This window comes from Rattus norvegicus, chromosome 3 (genome assembly GCF_036323735.1).
Source record: "Rattus norvegicus strain BN/NHsdMcwi chromosome 3, GRCr8, whole genome shotgun sequence".
NCBI lineage: Eukaryota > Metazoa > Chordata > Mammalia > Rodentia > Muridae > Rattus > Rattus norvegicus.
Genome location: NC_086021.1, coordinates 88,151,035 through 88,172,846, shown reverse-complemented (window position 1 = coordinate 88,172,846; position 21,812 = coordinate 88,151,035).

The window sequence follows — 21,812 nt, the reverse complement described above, 5'->3', positions numbered from 1 at the left end:
AATATTTCTTGCTTCCCCGCCTTGATCCTATTTTAAAAAGACACATGCAGGTTGCGTACAATTTCCCAGGGTTCCTAGAACTCCATTTCTGCAGAATGTTAATAGGGGTTCCCCTTTCATACAGAAACGCAGTACAGTTTTAAAACTTACTGAATTTTGAATTGTTTTTCTTGACCGTAGCATTTTATTCAGAATTTAGTGTATATTAAATGGCGAGCAGTTTTCCAAATACATGATTTTCATGTGACATTTTTCAAATGATTATAGAACTCCCTACCAAAATATCTTTCAGTGGCAGCATCCATTAGGGCACCTCTTAAGAAACAGCCTCTTAGGAGTGCGACTTTGACATTAGTGATGAGGTGAATGGCATGTCTGTGCACCTGATGTAAGAATACCCCTACATGTTAAGGCAACACTTCCCTTTTAAACAGAACATGTCTAGATTTGTGTCACCTAGTAAGACAATTTTAATCAGTTGGACTAAATCCTAGTTCATTTGTAACATTAATGCCTAATATATCCTAACTCTGGATACTCTTAACTTTTAAGTATAATGGTTTATATTCTGAGAAAATATTGTGAAATAGTCATTATTGTCCCAGCTTATAGATTAAAATGATTACGTACAATTAGGATACCCTTATTAAAATTAGAGACTTATTAATTTGCTGACCCTGGGAATCAACTCCAATTGCTCAAACCACAGTTAAACGATGGGCTGTTCTTATTGCCTATAATGTTTTAGTTTTATGCCATTAGACATATTATATTTCTCAGTTTAGAAATAAAATATGTGAATATCATTGACAATATCAGTACTCAATCTCAGCACTTAGGTTCGAATTACTTGAGGAAAGAAGCAGTTATCATAAAGATATCTTAATTATAATTCTACAGAAGGCATTAGTGTTTCAGCTAATTAAAACTGTGATGGGAGATTTGGTACTTGAATACTACCTGTTAGAATATATGCTCTTTTAAAGGAAAATATCTATTCTTTGGAAAGTGATCACATTGATAAAATGCACAAACTCTTTATACACATTGTCCTGAATGGAAAAAGGAGATGGGTGGATGTCAAACAAAGGATCTAAAACTCTAATTAGAAGAGAGGAAAGTTTTGCTGTGTCCAAAAAAAAGGTGACTAATAGAGACAGAAATCAATATGTGACTGTTATAGTTTGGATTGAAAATGTCGTTCCTAAAGGCTTGTGTATTGACAACATGATCCCCAAATACCGGTGCTATTGAGAGATGGTTGGAACATATGAGTGTTATTATCAGTTAACTAACCTTCTGAGAAGGCAGGATGTTAGGGGGTGAGGGTCTTGTTGGAGGGAGAGAGTCACTGAGAAACTGTCGTTTCAGGGTTTTGTCACAGGCTTATTTTCTGGCTCCCTACTAGCTGGGACCCATTGGGTGAGCAGCTATTTTTTCCCCTGCCATATCTATCATTATGTCTTGCCTTAGGAAATTCCTGAACTCTATCAAGTCAGACACCGATAGAAAGAAACCACTGAAAATTTGAGGCAAAGTAAACTTCCACTCTGCATTACATTGCTCGGGGATTTGGCCATAGCAACAGAAAGCTGACTGACATATCTGAACTTAATTTATAGGGTGAAAGGAATACAATGAAAAAATTGAGAAAAGGGCATGTTACTATTAATTTGCTATTAATGACATTGAGTATACCTTAAGGACCATGAAAATACTCTAGTATTAATTGTGAAGATGGTTACACAATCTGTCAAAGAAATAACAAAATAATCATGATGTCATGTATTTTAAATTAGTGAGTTACATGAAATATGAATTATATTCCAATAATTGTAATCATTGCTTTTTAAGGATACTATTTAAATGTCCCTGGACATTGAATCCTTCCAAGATAAATCAATTGGCAGGTCAGATTTTAATTACCTCATAATCCTTAATAATTACCTCATGAATTCTCACATGGAAACTATATTCCTCAATAGATAGTAAGCTGTTTTGGGTTATAATTCCATTTATTTATTTTATTTTAGTTAAAAATTCTTGCTGAAATAAATAAGCAACTGTTAATAAATTCACCTTCTTGTCACTCAAGTAAAAAGTCATAGTCAATGATAAAAACTGGTGGAAACAACCAAAGAGATGGGATGTGGTGTACGTTTGCATTAACATGTCCCTGGAATGGATCTGTTGTACAGTAAAATGAAGACAATTGAGGAGTTAAAACAGAATAAAGCAAGAACAGTGTTGTCCTGTCATACTTAGTAGAGGTTGAGTGGGTGTTCAGTCTTGAAATTGGTTTAACCTACAGTAATTTATAAATTTATATTTTTTTCATGCATGAGCTTTTTATTGATTTAAAAACAAGATTATTCTAGACCAGATATAGATAATGACCTTTCCATTTATATTTAATCTTGGTCTAATGTAAAACTTTGCCAGGAACAACTTATGTGATAGTGGAATTTCTGGAAAAAATTTCAAATCATGCTAAGATTTGAAGAGTAAGTTTTAAGAGTAAAAAACTGTCTAATCAATTAAATTTGAAGATAGTTAATACATTAACAGCTTGGGTTTCTAAAAATAGAAACTAAGCAATAGAAACTTCCATTATAGAGATAAGGGAATGTACAATTTGAAGTAAATCCTGCCTTATTTGTTAATAACAAGAGGCCATGAGCTAAACAGATCTTCATACATTCCTCATCATACATTTTTCCTATTGTTTTTTTTTCTTAGGGCTTATTTCAACAGCCTATGCCATTCCTAGTATCAGTCTCTCTCTGTCTTTGTCATTCTATGTCTACCTCTGTCTCTGTCTCTCTCTGTCTGTCTCTGTTTCTGTCTCTCTCTATATCTCTCTCTATTTCTCTGTCTTTCTCTCTGTTTGTGTCTTTGTCCATGTCTCTGTCTGTCTCTCTGTCTCTCTGTCTGTCTCTCTGTCTCTCTGTCTCTCTCTCTCTCTCTCTCTCTCTCTCTCTCTCTCCCTCCCTCTCTCTCCTCTCTCCTTCCCCCTCTCTTCTAACCCTCTCTCTGCCTCCAATGTCTCAAGATCTTAGGTCTCAGATCCTGTTCCCCCTCTATGATTTCATTCCCACTGTCATATTCCTCACATGATGGTTATGGACTCTAACCCTGTGACACTGTAAGCCTCCCATAATCTCTCCTATACATTACCTTGTTTATGATGTCTTATAACAGTAATAGAAAAGTAACTAAAATAGCTACTGTTGTAGAATAAAAAAGGGACCAGGGGAGGAGAAAGAAGTAAACATGGTTAAAGTGGTGGGAAATATTTTCAAAGTCCTTTATATGTATGTAGGAGAGTGTCATAGAAACACCATTATTTTGCAAAATTAATGCACACAAATGTAGCTAATTTAAAATATGACTTCAATATCTGTTTACATGCAATGCTGGCTTTAATTGGATTTTAAATATGAAAACTTAAAATAATTTAGATAACTTATAACTAAAATGCCATCTCTTTTGTCTTACTGAACTAGAACAGCTTTAATGACTGTGTACAGAGGTAATTTTAAGCTTATACAGTCTGTATGAATCACTATTCTTGAAAAATCAGCATTTTATTCCTAATATCCTTAAAAATAATGATCGTAGTAAAGATTAAATATTCTCTTCCCTTAAAATAAAAATAAGAAAAAAAGAGAAAAAAATAAAAATAAGAGCAGGAATAGTTTCTTTAGACTAATTGATACTATGTTGAGATAATTTTATTATCTATCCAACTAAATCTTTTCTATTACTAAATGACGGTAGATTTTAAAACTCTGCGTGGTATAGTAGTTTTCCTATGGTTAATCATAAGGTTGTTAAAGGCTACTTGAAGAAGTAAAAGATATAACCTTGATCTCCACTTGGACAGACCAACTTGGCTATGGTTATGGGGCCCTGAAATTCTCCAGATGTTTTTAATGAGAGCTATTAATTTTCTATCCTCTAATGGCATTAACTGTTCAATAGAGAGCATGAAGGAAATGCCCTCTGAGAGAGAAGATTCAAAGTCATCTAGTACAAGAGCAGATTTATTTCTGTAACTTAAAAAAGAAGCCTAGAGCTATTATGGTGATTGTGTCTGTGGAAACAATTGAACATTTTTCAAAAGAAATGAGAAATTCTGTACCCTACCTATAGATAATGCAAAAATTAATCATTTTCATATCTCCTGTGAAACATGATGTAAATTGTGCTTTGTGTGTGAACCAAAGTGCAGCAACAAGTGGGCTTTCGATTGCTATGAAGAGAAGAAACAGACTAAGTGGCTGAAATGTTTTGAAGCTTACCAAATCATGACTATTTATGCTGTAAGATAAATACTCTTAACAATCTACTGATATAAATGGTTTTAGTCAAACTTTTTTCATTATACACTCCTCTTTAACTAAATTAAGTCTGTATTTATAGCTCTTGAATTTATTTTCTACCTATTATGTCTTGTATGAACTACCCCTTGAGATAAAGTTATTTAAGGAATTATTCTTAAGCATGCATATAAAAATACAACACGTTAACACTTTTTTCTTAATTTGGCTTATTTCATGCTGAATAATATCCTTTAGGTTTACTCATTTTGATACAGATATTTAAACAATATGACTATCTTATTTCTAATGGATGAACACTTGGATATTTGTTTTTGTAAGTTTTCTGTGGATGACACATGGTTGGAGATTTATCCTGGGCCCATAGATTTCAAATATTTTTGGACAAATACATGTAGCAAATCTCCATCATTTACATCTCTGAGCTCCAATTCAAAAATTTCATGGAATATAAGGCTATTCTTTTAACCCCACAACATAAAGACATTGACAAGTTAAGAAGAAATAAGAAATCTTGCATTATATTAAAATCTTAAATATTGATATGACTTGTTTTTATTAAGAATGAAGAGATTGGTGATTAATATAGTTTAGCTTCTGAAAATATTAATTTTAAGGTAAATAAGCTATGAAATAGTTTATTTTCTCTATGTACTTTAAAATGAAACAAAAAACAAAATGATTCGGTGGGTTTAAAAATACTGGGGTTAAATATTATTTATATATTTTTAGTAAGAGTTGTTTAACCACATATACAGAAGAGGACCCCTGGGTCTAGATTCAGTCAGAGAAGATGTACCTAACCCTCAAGAGACTGGAGGCCCAAGGATGTTTAGAGGTCTGGTGGCGTGGGTCAGGTGGGGACATCATAGTGAAGACATGGGGATATGGAGTAGGCAGCATGGGATGTGGAACTTTTGGGGGGGGTGAATCGGGAGGGGAATAAAATCTGAAGTGTAAAAATAAATTAACTGATTAAAAAAGAATTGTTTTGTACCCAGCAAAACATATCAGTTTTCGGAGACCCAAACGCCAGGTCAGGTGGGAACTCCTGAGGCTGCAGAGCGGAAGAGACCACCAACACTGCTCACCCCTGCCCACATCCCTGGCCCAAGAGGAAACTGTATAAGGCCTCTGGGCTCCCGTGGGGGAGGGCCCAGGAGCGGCAGGACCCCTGCCTGAGACACCGCTGGAACCTGAAGGAAACAGACCGGATAAACAGTTCTCTGCACCCAAATCCCATGGGAGGGAGAGCTAAACCTTCAGAGAGGCAGACAAGCCTGGGAAACCAGAAGAGACTGCTCTATGCACACACATCTCAGACGCCAGAGGAAAAAGCCAAAGACCATCTGGAACCCTGGTGCACTGAAGCTCCCGGAAGGGGCGGCACAGGTCTTCCTGGTTGCTGCCGCTGCAGAGAGCCCGTGGGCAGCACCCCACGAGCGAACTTGAGCCTCGGGACCACAGGTAAGACCAAATTTTCTGCTGCAAGAAAGCTGCCTGGTGAACTCAAGACACAGGCCCACAGGAACAGCTGAAGACCTGTAGAGAGGAAAAACTACACGCCCGAAAGCAGAACACTCTGTCCCCATAACTGACTGAAAGAGAGGAAAACAGGTCTACAGCACTCCTGACACATAGGCTTATAGGACAGTCTAGCCACTGTCAGAAATAGCAGAACAAAGTAACACTAGAGATAATCTGATGGCGAGAGGCAAGGGCAGGAACCCAAGCAACAGAAACCAAGACTACATGGCACCATTGGAGCCCAATTCTCCCATCAAAACAAACATGGAATATCCAAACACACCAGAAAAGCAAGATCTAGTTTCAAAATCATTTTTGATCATGAAGCTGGAGGACTTCAAGAAAGACGTGAAAAACTCCCTTAGAGAACAAGTAGAAGCCTACAGAGAGGAATCGCAAAAATGCCTGAAAGAATTCCAGGAAAACATAAATAAACAAGTAGAAGCCCATAGAGAGGAGACACAAAAATCGCTGAAAGAATTCCAGGAAAACATAAATAAACAAGTAGAAGCCCATAGAGAGGAGTCACAAAAATCCCTGAAAGAATTCCAGGAAAACACAATCAAACAGTTGAAGGTTTTAAAAATGGAAATAGAAGCAATCAAGAATGAACACATGGAAACAACCCTGGATATAGAAATCCAAAAGAAGAGACAAGGAGCTGTAGATACAAGCTTCACCAACAGAATACAAGAGATGGAAGAGAGAATCTCAGGAGCAGAAGATTCCATAGAAATCATTGACTCAACTGTCAAAGATAATGTAAAGCGGAAAAAGCTACTCGTCCAAAACATACAGGACATCCAGGACTCAATGAGAAGATCAAACCTAAGGATAATAGGTATAGAAGAGAGTGAAGACTCCCAGCTCAAAGGACCAGTAAATATCTTCAACAAAATCATAGAAGAAAACTTCCCTAACCTAAAAAAAGAGATACCCATAGACATACAAGAAGCCTACAGAACTCCAAATAGATTGGACCAGAAAAGAAACACCTCCTGTCACATAATTGTCAAAACACCAAACGCACAAAATAAAGAAAGAATATTAAAAGCAGTAAGGGAAAAAGGTCAAGTAACATATAAAGGCAGACCTATCAGAATCACACCAGACTTCTCGCCAGAAACTGTGAAGGCCAGAAGATCCTGGACTGATGTCATACAGACCCTAAGAGAACACAAATGCCAGCCCAGGTTACTGTATCCTGCAAAACTCTCAATTAACATAGATGGAGAAACCAAGATATTTCATGACAAAACCAAATTTACACAATATCTTTCTACAAATCCAGCACTACAAAGGATAATAAATGGTAAAGCCCAACATAAGGAGGCAAGCTATACCCTAGAAGAAGCAAGAAACTAATCGTCTTGGCAACAAAACAAAGAGAATGAAAGCACACAAACATAACCTCACATCTAAATATGAATATAACGGGAAGCAATAATCACTATTCCTTAATATCTCTCAATATCAATGGCCTCAACTCCCCAATAAAATACATAGATTAACAAACTGGATACGCAACGAGGACCCTGCATTCTGCTGCCTACAGGAAACACACCTCAGAGACAAAGACAGACACTACCTCAGAGTGAAAGGCTGGAAAACAACTTTCCAAGCAAATGGTCAGAAGAAGCAAGCTGGAGTAGCCATTCTAATATCAAATAAAATCAATTTTCAACTAAAAGTCATCAAAAAAGATAAGGAAGGACACTTCATATTCATGAAAAAAAATCCACCAAGATGAACTCTCAATCCTAAATAATTATGCCCCAAATACAAGGGCACCTACATACGTAAAAGAAACCTTACTAAAGCTCAAAACACACATTGCACCTCACACAATAATAGTGGGAGATTTCAACACCCCACTCTCATCAATGGACAGATCATGGAAACAGAAATTAAACAGTGATTTCGACAGACTAAGAGAAGTCATGAGCCAAATGGACTTAAAGGATATTTATAGAACATTCTATCCTAAAGCAAAAGGATATACGTTCTTCTCAGCTCCTCATGGTACTTTTTCCAAAATTGACCATATAATTGGTCAAAAAACAGGCCTCAACAGGTACAGAAAGATAGAAATAATCCCATGCGTGCTATCGGACCACCACGGCCTAAAACTGGTCTTCAATAACAATAAGGGAAGAATGCCCACATATAGGTGGAAATTGAACAATGCTCTACTCAATGATAACCTGGTCAAGGAAGAAATAAAGAAAGAAATTAAAAACTTTTTAGAATTTAATGAAAATGAAGGTACAACATACCCAAACTTATGGGACACAATGAAGCTGTGCTAAGAGGAAAACTCATAGCGCTGAGTGCCTGCAGAAAGAAACAGGAAAGAGCATATGTCAGCAGCTTGACAGCACACCTAAAAGCTCTAGAACAAAAAGAAGCAAATACACCCAAGAGGAGTAGAAGGCAGGAAATAATCAAACTCAGAGCTGAAATCAACCAAGTAGAAACAAAAAGGACCATAGAAAGAATCAACAGAATCAAAAGTTGCTTCTTTGAGAAAATCAACAAGATAGATAAACCCTTAGCCAGACTAACGAGAGGACACAGAGAGTGTGTCCAAATTAACAAAATCAGAAATGAAAAGGGAGACATAACTACAGATTCAGAGGAAATTCAAAAAATCATCAGATCTTACTATAAAAACCTATATTCAGCAAAACTTGAAAATCTTCAGGAAACGGACAATTTCCTAGACAGATACCAGGTATCGAAGTTAAATCAGGAACAGATAAACCAGTTAAACAACCCCATAACTCCTAAGGAAATAGAAGCAGTCATTAAAGGTCTCCCAACGAAAAAGAGCCCAGGTCCAGACGGGTTTAGTGCAGAATTCTATCAAACCTTCATAGAAGACCTCATACCAATATTATCCAAACTATTCCACAAAATTGAAACAGATGGAGCACTACCGAATTCCTTCTACGAAGCCACAATTACTCTTATCCCTAAACCACACAAAGACACAACAAAGAAAGAGAACTTCAGACCAATTTCCCTTATGAATATCGACGCAAAAATACTCAATAAAATTCTGGCAAACCGAATTCAAGAGCACATCAAAACAATCATCCACCATGATCAAGTAGGCTTCATCCCAGGCATGCAGGGATGGTTTAATAGACGGAAAACCATCAACGTAATCCATTATATAAACAAACTGAAAGAACAGAACCACATGATCATTTCATTAGATGCTGAGAAAGCATTTGACACAATTCAACACCCCTTCATGATAAAAGTCCTGGAAAGAATAGGAATTCAAGGCCCATACCTAAACATAGTAAAAGCCATATACAGCAAACCAGTTGCTAACATTAAACTAAATGGAGAGAAACTTGAAGCAATCCCACTAAAATCAGGGACTAGACAAGGCTGCCCACTCTCTCCCTACTTATTCAATATAGTTCTTGAAGTTCTAGCCAGAGCAATCAGACAACAAAAGGAGATCAAGGGGATACAGATCGGAAAAGAAGAGGTCAAAATATCACTATTTGCAGATGACTTGATAGTATATATAAGTGATCCCAAAAGTTCCACCAGAGAACTACTAAAGCTGATAAACAACTTCAGCAAAGTGGCTGGGTATAAAATTAACTCAAATAAATCAGTTGCCTTCCTCTATACAAAAGAGAAACAAGCTGAGAAAGAAATTAGGGAAACGACACCCTTCATAATAGACCCAAATAATATAAAGTACCTCGGTGTGACTTTAACCAAGCAAGTAAAAGATCTGTACAATAAGAACTTCAAGACACTGAGGAAAGAAGTTGAAGAAGACCTCAGAAGATGGGTCAAGAAGATCAAAATACCAATCCAATTCTTCAAAGAGTTAGACAGAACAATTTGCAAATTCATCTGGAATAACAAAAAACCCAGGATAGCTAAAGCTATCCTCAACAATAAAAGGACTTCAGGGGGAATCACTATCCCTGAACTCAAGCAGTATTACAGAGCAATAGTGATAAAAACTGTATTGGTACAGAGACAGACAGATAGACCAATGGAATAGAATTGAAGACCCAGAAATGAACCCACACACCTATGGTCACTTGATTTTTGACAAAGGAGCCAAAACCATCCAATGGAAAAAAGAAAGCTTTTTCAGCAAATGGTGCTGGTTCAACTGGAGGGCAACATGTAGAAGAATGCAGATCGATCCATCCTTATCACCCTGTACAAAGCTTAAGTCCAAGTGGATCAAGGACCTCCACATCAAACCAGACACACTCAAACTAATAGAAGAAAAACTAGGGAAGCATCTGGAACACATGGGCACTGGAAAAAATTTCCTGAACAAAACACCAATGGCTTATGCTCTAAGATCAGGAATCGACAAATGGGATCTCATAAAATTGCAAAGCTTCTGTAAGGCAAAGGACACTGTGGTTAGGACAAAACGGCACCCAACAGATTGGGAAAAGATCTTTACCAATCCTACAACAGATAGAGGCCTTATATCCAAAATATACAAAGAACTCAAGAAGTTAGACCGCAGGGAAGCAAATAACCCTATTAAAAATGGGGTTCAGAGCTAAACAAAGAATTCACAGCTGAGGAATGCCGAATGGCTGAGAAACACCTAAAGAAATGTTCAACATCTTTAGTCATAAGGGAAATGCAATTCAAAACAACCCTGAGATTTCACCTCACACCAGTGAGAATGGCTAAGATCCAAAACTCAGGTGACAGCAGATGCTGGCGAGGATGTGGAGAAAGAGGAACACTCCTCCATTGTTGGTGGGATTGCAGACTGTTAAAACCATTCTGGAAATCAGTCTGGAGGTTCCTCAGAAAATTGGACATTGAACTGCCTCAGGATCCAGCTATACCTCTCTTGGGCATATACCCAAAAGATGCCTCAACATATAAAAGAGACACGTGCTCCACTATGTTCATCACAGCCTTATTTATAATAGCCAGAAACTGGAAAGAACCCAGATGCCCTTCAACAGATGAATGGATACAGAAAATGTGGTACATCTACACAATGGAATATTACTCAGATATCAAAAACAACGAGTTTATGAATTTCGTAGGCAAATGGTTGGAACTGGAAAATATCATCCTGAGTGAGCTAACCCAATCACAGAAAGACATACATGGTATGCACTCATTGATAAGTGGCTATTAGCCCAAATGCTTGAATTACCCTAGATCCCTAGAACAAACGAAACTCAAGACAGACGATCAAAATGTGAATGCTTCACTCCTTCTTTAAATGAGGAAAAAGAATACCCTTGGCAGGGAAGGGAGAGGCAAAGATTAAAACAGAGACTGAAGGAACACCCATTTAGAGCCTGCCCCACATATGACCCATACATATACAGCCACCCAATTAGAGATGATGGACGAAGCAAAAAAGTGCAGGCCTACAGGAACCGGATGTAGATCGCTCCTGAGAGACACAGCCAGAATACAGCAAATACAGAGGCGAATGCCAGCAGCAAACCACTGAACTGAGAATAGGCCCCCGTTGAAGGAATCAGAGAAAGAACTGGAAGAGCTTGAAGGGGCTTGAGACCCCAAAAGTACAACAATGTCAAGCAACCAGAGCTTCCAGGGACTAAGCCACTACCTAAAGACTATACATGGACTGACCCTGGACTCTGACCCCATAGGTAGCAATGAATATCCTAGTAAGAGCACCAGTGGAAGGGGAAGCCCTGGGTCCTGCTAAGACTGAACCCCCAGTGAACTAGACTATGGGGGGAGGGCGGCAATGGGGGGAGGGTTGGGAGGGGAACACCCACAAGGAAGGGGAGGGGGGAGGGGGATGTTTGCCCGGAAACCGGGAAAGGGAATAACACTTGAAATGTATATAAGAAATACTCAAGTTAATAAAAAAAATATCAGTTTTCAATATACCATTTAATTGAATCTAATAAAGTACATAGTAAAAATAAAAAGAGATAGTTATCTTCTGATTAAACCACTCTGTTTCCTTACACCAATCACTGATGCATACATTAGAGTGAGATTTTCTAAAAGAGATTGCCATAAAAAATAAAACCATGCTACTTATGCATTCAAGAAAATGGATGTATTTCATAAAGGTAATTCAGTTATACATAAGTCAACATATTATGTACATCCAGGAATGATCTGAAACTCACTTCAACTAACAGCAAATATAATGTGTATTGACTGGAAAAAGACACAGGAGCCTCTTAGGATGTTGGGAACGTCTTTCTCTCAGCTAGAAACCTTTGCATACATGATGCATAAACACTGAGCTATTTACTAAAGACTTTTGAGGTTTATGTTACTATATTTGAACTAATCCTCATCCCCGTTAAAAAATGAAAGCAGATGAACATGAGAAAAAAATTTGCATTGTTTCTTTGTTTATTTGCTGTGCTCCCTTATCTGCTTGTTGTTTTAATTTTGTCTTTCTGAAACAGAGTTTGTAAGTCTGGCTGTCCTGGAGCTCGCTATTACAGACCAGACTGGCTTTGTTCTCACAGATATCTGCCTGCTTCTATCTCCCAAGTTTGGTGCACATCACTCTGCCCAACAAACTTGTTGATTTTTATGTTGAAGTTTTATGGAGAGTTGCCAGCAGTGTGCCAAAGGCATTGAATTACACAACATCTGTGAAAGGAGAAACCCAGATTTTCCTTAACCTTCTCTAGGATCATTTTTCCCCTCAGGTGTGCAGTGCATGATAAAGACCTTTAAGTCTGAAAGCCCCTTATCAATGGGGCCAGAATCCTGCCGTAAGGGTCTTCCCTTGCCACTTGTCTTTCTCTCTGTGGCTCCACCTTCCCCTGCTTCCTCCACCATGCCCTGTTCTGTCTCTTAGAAGGACGCTTGCATTGGGCTTAGGACCCACTCAAGGTCATACAATCTCATTTTGGTCTTTCCTCTACTAATATATGTTTCCAAACAAATAGATATTCTGACGAGAGCCGGGTTAGAAGAATTCTTTATAATACATGGATTGCTTTGAGGGAGAAGTCTGGCTTCTGTGACTTGCCTACTGGAGCAGCACCCAAAGACAGGAGGCAGGTGGGCATGAGAACACCCGAGATTTTACATCTGAGACACCTGCGGTGTCCTCAAGCTTAAAATACTCTCTCATGCAAAGTCTCGTGTTTGGAACAGAGCACTCTGAGCCTCCTAAGTATTATCCCTAAAAGCAATAGTATGTTCTCCACTTAAAGTGAAAAATGAGGTTGTCAGCAAAACAACCTCTCGTACACTGCCAGTAATAAACAGGTTCAAGTTATGGTGAAAGTAATTTGACACAACAGGGGCATTAAAACTGTTAGGACCTTTAAGGCAGTAGTGCATCTGTTACAGATTAATTTTTGACAAATGGAAACTGCACAACATTTAGAGTGGAAATATACTATAATGCTAAATTGATTGTAAGCAGTAGAAATGAAGGGAACTGGCGAAGCACTGTGCTGTGTAGGAGTAGATCTGGAGCATGTGGGCACACACGTGTTTCTAAAAGGAACTTATTCGTATCATGAAAGCATTATGAAAATGTTGGGTGTATAGAAGCATGATAGATTATATTTGACAGACACACAGGTGCTTGCCTTGAGCTAGGAGGAGTCCTGGAAGCTCAGCACGAGTTGTTCCCTGATTACACGCCGTGCCTTCACCAAGTGATTTTAAGTAGTGTAATCCTCTTGATCATCTCTGATAACCTGTCTTGCTTTTGGGGAGAAAATATTTAAGAGTTTATAACTATAATCTCAGTTCCTTCCCTCTTCCACCTAAGTATTTACTATAAGCTTTCTAAATTCTAGAAGCCAGCTTGGTCATGGCTGGACAAACCTCTTTTTACCATATGGCTCTCCTGGATCAACTTGTCATCTCGGCTGGTGACCGCTCTGCTGAGCCTTCTTGGAGGTCCTTGGTTTCATTTATGTCACATGTTACCTTTTCTTGGTTTCATTTATGTCACATGTTACTTTTTCTTGCAACCACTCTATGCCCAAGTAAGTCGCATTTGTGGACTGAAAAGAAAGAAGATATGTTATTTTTCCATTATTTTCTTATGTACCTATAAGAGATATTCTTTATAGTAACAAACACTGGTTATAATTTTATTTTCTTTATCATATAAAAGTTATCAAATTATCTTTTACCAATAAAGTTACTCTATTATTTAGTTATTATATGCATACTTTTTGAAACTTTTTTATGATTGGCTTTCAGTTACTTTCTACCATTTGTGGTGCAGTTATGCAATAACGACAGCATACCAACTGAGACTGTGCTCACAGCTTGTCCTCTTTAACGGCATGTGCCTCCCAAGTGCGTGTGAGGATATTTGGGTTGAGAATACAACATTATCAACCTTTCAATGTAAATGATACAACAAAGTCAAATGTTGGATTTTCCACAGAAATAAAGGAAATACATGCTTTTAGTGATACGTTCAAGTCAAGCCTCCAGCATTTCATCGTGTGGTTGGATGCTTCAATGTGGCATTGAGGGGTTGACTTTGATCCCTGACAAATTCTTGTTGGAATCTTCCTAGTAACCTCTAAAGAGATTAAGTTACAAGAATGTCCAAAAACCATGAGGTGATAAAATATGAAAGCTAGTGAGTTATGTGTTTAAATATGTGTACAGCCATGAAAAAGACGAGATCAGAATTTTTTTTCAGAATCCTATTAGCTTTTAGTTAACACTGAAAATAATGTGTCTAGAAATTATTCCTGTGAATCTCATGAATGGGATTCTGTTTTTAACATGTTTTTAACATGACTAAGGAAAAAATCTTGTGGAAAATTCTGTCCACAACAAGATGTCAAACATTCTCCTAGGTCTTGAGTATATAATAGGGAATGATAGAGAGGTTTATGGTTTGGTCAGATTTTAGCGAACATGATGTAATCCTAAGAGAAAGAGTAAAGGTCCAAACCAGAATCAAGTCTTTACTATCCTAGAAACACGAAGAGCATTGGAGGAAGTTAAGTCACAAGTTAGTGGCTGGAGCTGAGTGAGTTAAAAAGAAATGAAAGGTAGAATGTATGAGACTGTGAAGGCTATTGCAGAGCAAAGTAAGGGTTTTATTTATTTTTTAAAATTTTAATTGGTTATTTTATTGATTTACGTTTACATTAAATTTTTAGATTGTGCAAGAATTGAAAGTACAATGAATTTATTGGATACTGCATTGACCAGCCAAAGAGAACAGTTATATCGTTTGAGTGATAGCTGTGAATAAGGAATAAATATAAACTTTGATATAGAGTCCTTCAACATTATAAGAAATGTACATAAGTTTCATAAAATTCAGTGGAGTAAAGGTGTGCGAAATCTCTGTGAATTAATGTGTAATTTTGATATGGATTGTGAGAAGAGAATCCAACAACAACTGAGTTTGGTTCTTTTTTTTTCTTGTCTTTTATTGGATATTTTCTTTATTTACGTTCCAGATGTTATTACCTTTCCCTGTTTCCCCTCCTACAACTCCCTATCCTTCCCCCCTCCCCTGCTTCTATAGTGGTGCTCCTCCATCCTCTCTCCTTCCTGCCATGGCATTCCCCTACACTGGGGCATCAAGCCTTCACAGGACCAAGGGCCTCTCCTCCCATTGATGTCCTAAAAGGCCATCCTCTGCTGCATATGGGTCTGGAGCCATGCGTTGCTCCGTGTGTATGTTTTGGTTGGAGGTTTAGTCCCTGGAAGCTCCATTCAGCTCCTTCAGTCCTTTCTTTAACTCCTATTAGGGGTCCCATTTTCAGTACAATGGTGGGCTGTAACCATCTGCCTATGTATTTGTCAGGCTCTGGCAGAGATTCTCAGGTGACAGCTGTATCAGGTTCCTGTCAGCATGCACTTCTTGGCATCCACAATAATGTCTGGGTTTGAGATGGATCCCCAGGTCGGGGCAGTCTCTGGATGGCCTTTCCTTTGGTCTCTGCTCCACATTTTGTCTCTGTATTTCCTCCTGTAAGTATTTTGTTGACCCTTTTAAGAAATACAGCAGCATTCACACTTTGGTCTCCCTTTTCCGTTGAGCTTCACATAGTCTGTAAATTGTATCTTGGGTATTCTGAGCCTTTGGACTAATATCTGCTTAGCATGTGTGGTATGCTGTGGCAATACATGTATAATATGTCTACTTTTTTTGTGATTGGGTTACCTCTTTTAGGATGATAATTTCTAGTTCCATCCATTTGACTAAGAATTTCATGAAGTCATTGTTTTTAATAGCTGAGTAGTACTCCATTGTATAAACGTACCAAATCTTCTGTATCCATTCTTCTGTTGAAGAACATCTAGGTTTTTTCAAGCTTCTGGTTATTATAAATAAGTCTACTGATTTGTTTGAGTTAATTTATATCCATTGCTGAAGTTGCAAGTTTAGGAGTTCTCTGATGGAATTTTTGGGGTCACTTAACTATACTGTCATACCATCAGCAAGTAATGATATTTTGACTTTTTCCTTTCCAATTTGTATCCCTTTGACCTCCTTTTGTTGTCTAATTGTTCTGGCTAGGACTTCGAGTACTATATTGCTTAGTTAGGGAGAGAGTGGTCAGCCTTGTTTAGTCCCTGATTTTAGTAAGATTACTTCAAATTTCTCTCCATTTAGCTTGATGTTGGCTACTGGTTTGCTGTATACTGCTTTTAATATTTAGGTATGGGGCTTGAATTTCTAATCTTTCCAAGATTTACCGTGAAGGGGTCTTGAATTTTGTCAAAAGCTTTCTCAGCATCTAATGAGATATTCATGTATATTTTTTGTTTTATGTTTTTGAGTTTGTTTATAAAGTGAATAATATTGAGGGATTTCCTTATATTGTACCATTCATGTATACCTGAGATGAAGCCTACTTGAACATGATGGCTGATTGTTTTGATGTGTTCTCTTATATGGTTTGCAAGAACTTTTTTGTGTATTTTTGCATCGATATTTATGAGGAAATTTGGACTGAAGTTCTATTTCTATGTATGGTCTTTGTGTGGTTTAGTGTTATTGTGTCTTCATAGAACAAGTTGAGTAATATTCCTTCTGTTTCTATTTTGTGGAATACTTTGATGAGCATTGGTATTAGATCTCCTTTGAAGGTCAGAAAGAATTCTGCACTAGACTCATTTTCTGCATTTCCTCATGTTCTGTTGTTATGCTTCCCTTTTCATTTCTTATTTTGTTAATTTGGATAGTGTCTCTCTGCTCTCTCTTTAGACTGGCTAAGGGTTTATGTATCTGGCTGATTTTCTCAAAGAACCAGATCCTGGTTTTGCTGATTCTTTGTGTAGTTCCTTAGATTTCTCTGTGGTTAATTTCACCTCTGAATTTGATTATTTTCTGCTGTCTACTCCCTTGGTTGTATTTGCTTCTTTTTGTCCTAGAGCTTTTAGGTGTACTGTCAAGCTGGTTTTGTATACCTCTCTCCAGGTTCTTTTTGGAGGCACTCAGAGGTATGAGTTTTCCTCTTAGCACTGCATTCATTGTATACCATAATTTTGGGCACGTTGTGCATTTATTTTCATAAAATTATAAAAGTCTTCACTATCTTTCTTTATTTCTTCTTTGATCAAGTTATCTTTGAGGAGAGTATTGTTCAGCTTCCAAGTATATGTGGGTTTTCTGTTGTTTTTGTTGTTATTGAAGACAAGCCTTAGTCCACGTTGATCTGATAGGTTGCGTGGGATTATTTCAATCTTCTTGTATTTCTTGAGGCCTGTTTTGTCACCGATAATATGATCCATTTTGGAGAAGGTATTATGAGGTGCTGAGAAGAAGGTATATTCTTTTGTTTTAGGATGAAACATTCTATAGATATCTGTTAAATCCATTTGGTTCATAACTTCTGTTAGTTTCACTGTGTCTCTCTTTAGTTTTTGTTTCCATGATCTATCCATTGATGAAAGTGTTGAAATCTCCAACTATTATTGTATGTGGTACATGTAGAGTTTGGGCTTCAGTAAAGTTTCTTTTGTGAATGTTGGTGCTCTTGCATTTGGAGCATAGATGTCCAGAATTGAGAGTTCACCTTGGTATATTTTTCCTTTGATGAGTATGAAGTGTCCTTCCTTAACCTTTTCAGTAACTTTTGGTTGAAAGTCGATTTTATTAGATATTCAAATAGCTACTACTCCTGAGTGTTTCTTGATGCCATTTGCTTGGAAAATTTTTACAGCCTTTTACTCTAAGCTAGTGTCTCCCTTTGTCCCTGAGGTGTGTTTCCTCTATGCAACAAAATACTGGGTCATGTTTACATTTCCTGGATGTATTGGGTTATGACCTTTTTGCATTTTTCATTTCCTTTGACTATTGTGTCAATGTTTTCTATGGTGTCTTCTGCACCTGAATTTCTCTCTTCTGTCTCCTATATTCTGTTGGTGATACTTGCATCTATGACTCCTGATCTCTTTCCTAGGTTTTCTATCTCCAGGGCTGTCTCCCTTTGTGATTTCTTTATTGTTTCTATTTCTGTTTTAAAATCCTGCATCATTTTGTCAATTCCTTTATCTGTTGTACTGTATTTTCCTGTAATTCTTTAATGGATTTTTGTATTTCCTTTTTAAGGGCTTCTAGTTGTTTAACTGTGTTCTCCTGCATTTCTTTAAGAGAGTTATTTATGTCTTTCCTAAAGTCCTCTATCATTGGCATTTGATGTGATTTTAAATCCAAATTCTGCTTTTCCGGTGTGATGAGGTATCCAAAACTTGCTGTGGTGGGAGAACTGGGTTCTGATGATGTCAAGTAGCCTAGTTTTCTGTTGTGGATGTTCTTGAGCTTGCCTCTTGCCATCTGTCTCTACTGCTACCTGCCTTTGCTGTTTCTGTGATCCTCGTTGTGCCAGAACTGCTTAGTGTTCTGCTCTCTTTGTGATTCTGTGATCTGGTATCCTGTGATCATAAGATCCTGAGTCCAGATTTCTCAGGGTGTTGCAGAAGTGGTTGGGGAGCCAGAGCCCTGTGTCTGCTTTTGGTACAGGTGAAAGCTGAAAGGAACCAGTGCCTCTGGCTGGGTATGGTTTGTGTTTCCCTATTTCCTGTGGGGGTTCCAGTTAAGCTGGGTGTTGGGAAGGATGTTGTAGCCTCGAATTTGATCTTGAGTGGGTCAGAGTTCATGTGCTCCTGGTTGTGTCTGATCTCCTGGGAGTCCTCTGTGATCTTGTGATCCTGTGAACCTGGGCATTTTAGAGCACCAGGGACTCAGACTCCCTCTGTTGTGTTTTAAGAGTAGATGCTGAGCCAACACACTCCAGGCCTGCCACGGGTTCAGGGTCAGACTGAAAGGAACTCCTGACACTGTCTGGGGATTCCTGCATTCCTGGATCCTTGGGGACCCAGTTACTCTGGGTGTTGTGGGAGATACTCTCCTGTAATCCTGGGCATGTTAGAGCACCTGGGAGTCAGACTTCTTCTAGGTTTGTGGGACTAGTTACAGAGCCAGAGCCTAAGGTCTGCTCAGGGCACAGGTTCAGACTGGAAAGGACATGTACCCCTGGCTGCATAGGGGTTCCCTTGTCCCTGGATTCTGTGGGACCAGTTACCCTGAGTGTTGGGGCAGATGTGGCTTCCTTACCTGTGTTCCTGGGCATCTTAGAGCACCTCGATTCTTTAAAATCTGTGTGGGTAATTACGTTATTTACTAAAAATTATACATGGCTATGCACAGTTCTGTAATTTTTATGGCTTACACTTGTCTTGTTCCTCCTAATTTTCAGCGAGAGAAATGCCATATCTAAGAGGCCACTGCTTGAGTTCAGCTTCAGGGATGGTTCGTGACTGGATGCTTGAAAGGATTTCATATTTTCAATTAGATCATGATTTGTATCAAGGTCTACAAATTATACACAAAATTGTTAGCAAAAGTCTTGCCTGGAACTAATTTAATGATATAAACCAGAAGATTGCCACAAACATGGTGTTTTATATAATTTATGTGTGAAATACAGAAATGTAAAATTTTGAACTAAATGAAAAATTCTTGAACCAATAAACATTTTTTGTTTCCTGAAGAAATAAATAAATTTACTTTCATCTGACCATTACAATATATGTATATGTTTATGCACAAAGATATTATATACATATTACACATTATTACATATGCATCTTACACATAAATGTACACATTATGTATATGACATGTACATATCATGTATATGTTTATGTGTGAAATACTAATAGGATTTTATAAATATTGAAATGCTGTGTTACTTAGATATATGAACCTCAAGTAAACTATATATAAATGAAAAATAATGAGAAACATATTTATGCACAGTATTTATTTTTTGAGTGATTTTAAGTGCTTAAGTAATTCTGTTAAAATGGTTTCATAAATCCTAAATTCCAGACACACAAAAAATGTTGTAGAAACATAATGATATTTACAGTGAGGAAAAGAGAAGAAATTGCATACATGAAGATTAATATCATTAATTCTTTCAACACAGTAAAACTAGAGTGATCATCTTGAATAAATGAAGAACATGAAAAATAATACCTTCATTTAAAGTTATTAAAATTATTTCTTATTGTAGAAATACTAAATATGACTTATAAAAGTTGAGGAGGCATTTCTCTGGAAATAAGAAATAAAGTTTGCAGAAGTATAAATTATTTTTTTCTTTTTGTTTTAACTGTCCTCCAAAAATGACTGAAAATGTCATTATTTTCTTATAAATTTTTTCGTGTGTCTGAAATTTAAGATCCATGGAACCATTTTGGCAGACTTGCATTTCTTTTTGTAGTTGATTTAAGATAGAAGCAATTGCTCTCATCTTTTCCAAAGCCTTCGAAGAACTCCTGAGGGAAGTCAAAGTAATTCATAGATGTGTGGCTTATTTCCATATTATTAGAATATGTATTTATATATATGGGTCAGAGCACACTGATACAGTGTAGCAACTTGGCCTTTCCCACATGTGATTTCATGGGAAACATGGACAACATTGTAAATACACGATAGATAAAAAGCATAGCTCAAGACAAATATTTAAATGTTTCAGAGAAAATCCAACTAGACCTTTAATTAGGAATTTAGGCAACAATTCAATTGTCTTGGAATAGAAATAGATATTATAGTAGTGAGAAAAAGGTCCAACTTAAGGAGAAAAAGCTGTTGCTATGACCATGCTTTTTTATAAGCTTTTATTTTCATCAAAGTATTATTGTTCTCAAGAGTCAACCTTTTTCCACTAGTTGAGTGGAAGATTTGTTTTGTTGTGCATGTGAGATTGATGGTAAATCCTATCGTAGATTCACTGGTGAGGCCAAAGGTACAGGATAAAATTTTCAATATTTTGGTTTCATTAACAATTTAAGTATGAAGAAATGACCCAATTGTGAGTAAACACCATTTAAAAAAAAGATAGCAGATATATCTTCACCTTGCATGATTTAAACTCACATGTCAGGCAACATGTACCCACTGGTGCAATATTCACATAATCATTATGTAGATAACTATCTACTGATTATATATGAGACCTATATCACAGGAGGGAATGTATACCTGGTACTGTCAAAAGCCTATGGTTGATGAAGTCATAGGCCCCAAAGGGGGAAATTACTACTATTGGTTTGCTAAATTTACATGGTGTCAAACTGAATATTGATGTTTGTATCCAAAGAACAGTGTTGGTCTTAGCTTTGATCAAAACACTTCTTTGTGCAGTAAAGAAGAGTGAATGCAGAGACTCGAGGTTACTCAAGGTGATAAGAGTATGAGGATTGCTAAGTGCATAATTCTAATCAAAATATTTGCACAGTCCCCTCTAGGGCTCAGGGAGCATCACCAATGAGGGAGAGAAATGAATGTAAAAATGCATGATAAGGAGAAGGGCTACCAAGTGCTTTCCTCTGGTTTTGAAGAAGCAGCTATGTTTGCCTGAACTGCATCAGCTAAAGTATAGGTTTCTCAACCCTTCAGCCTTGGATTGGGGAGACTATTATAGATAAAGCCACCATGTTGTATAT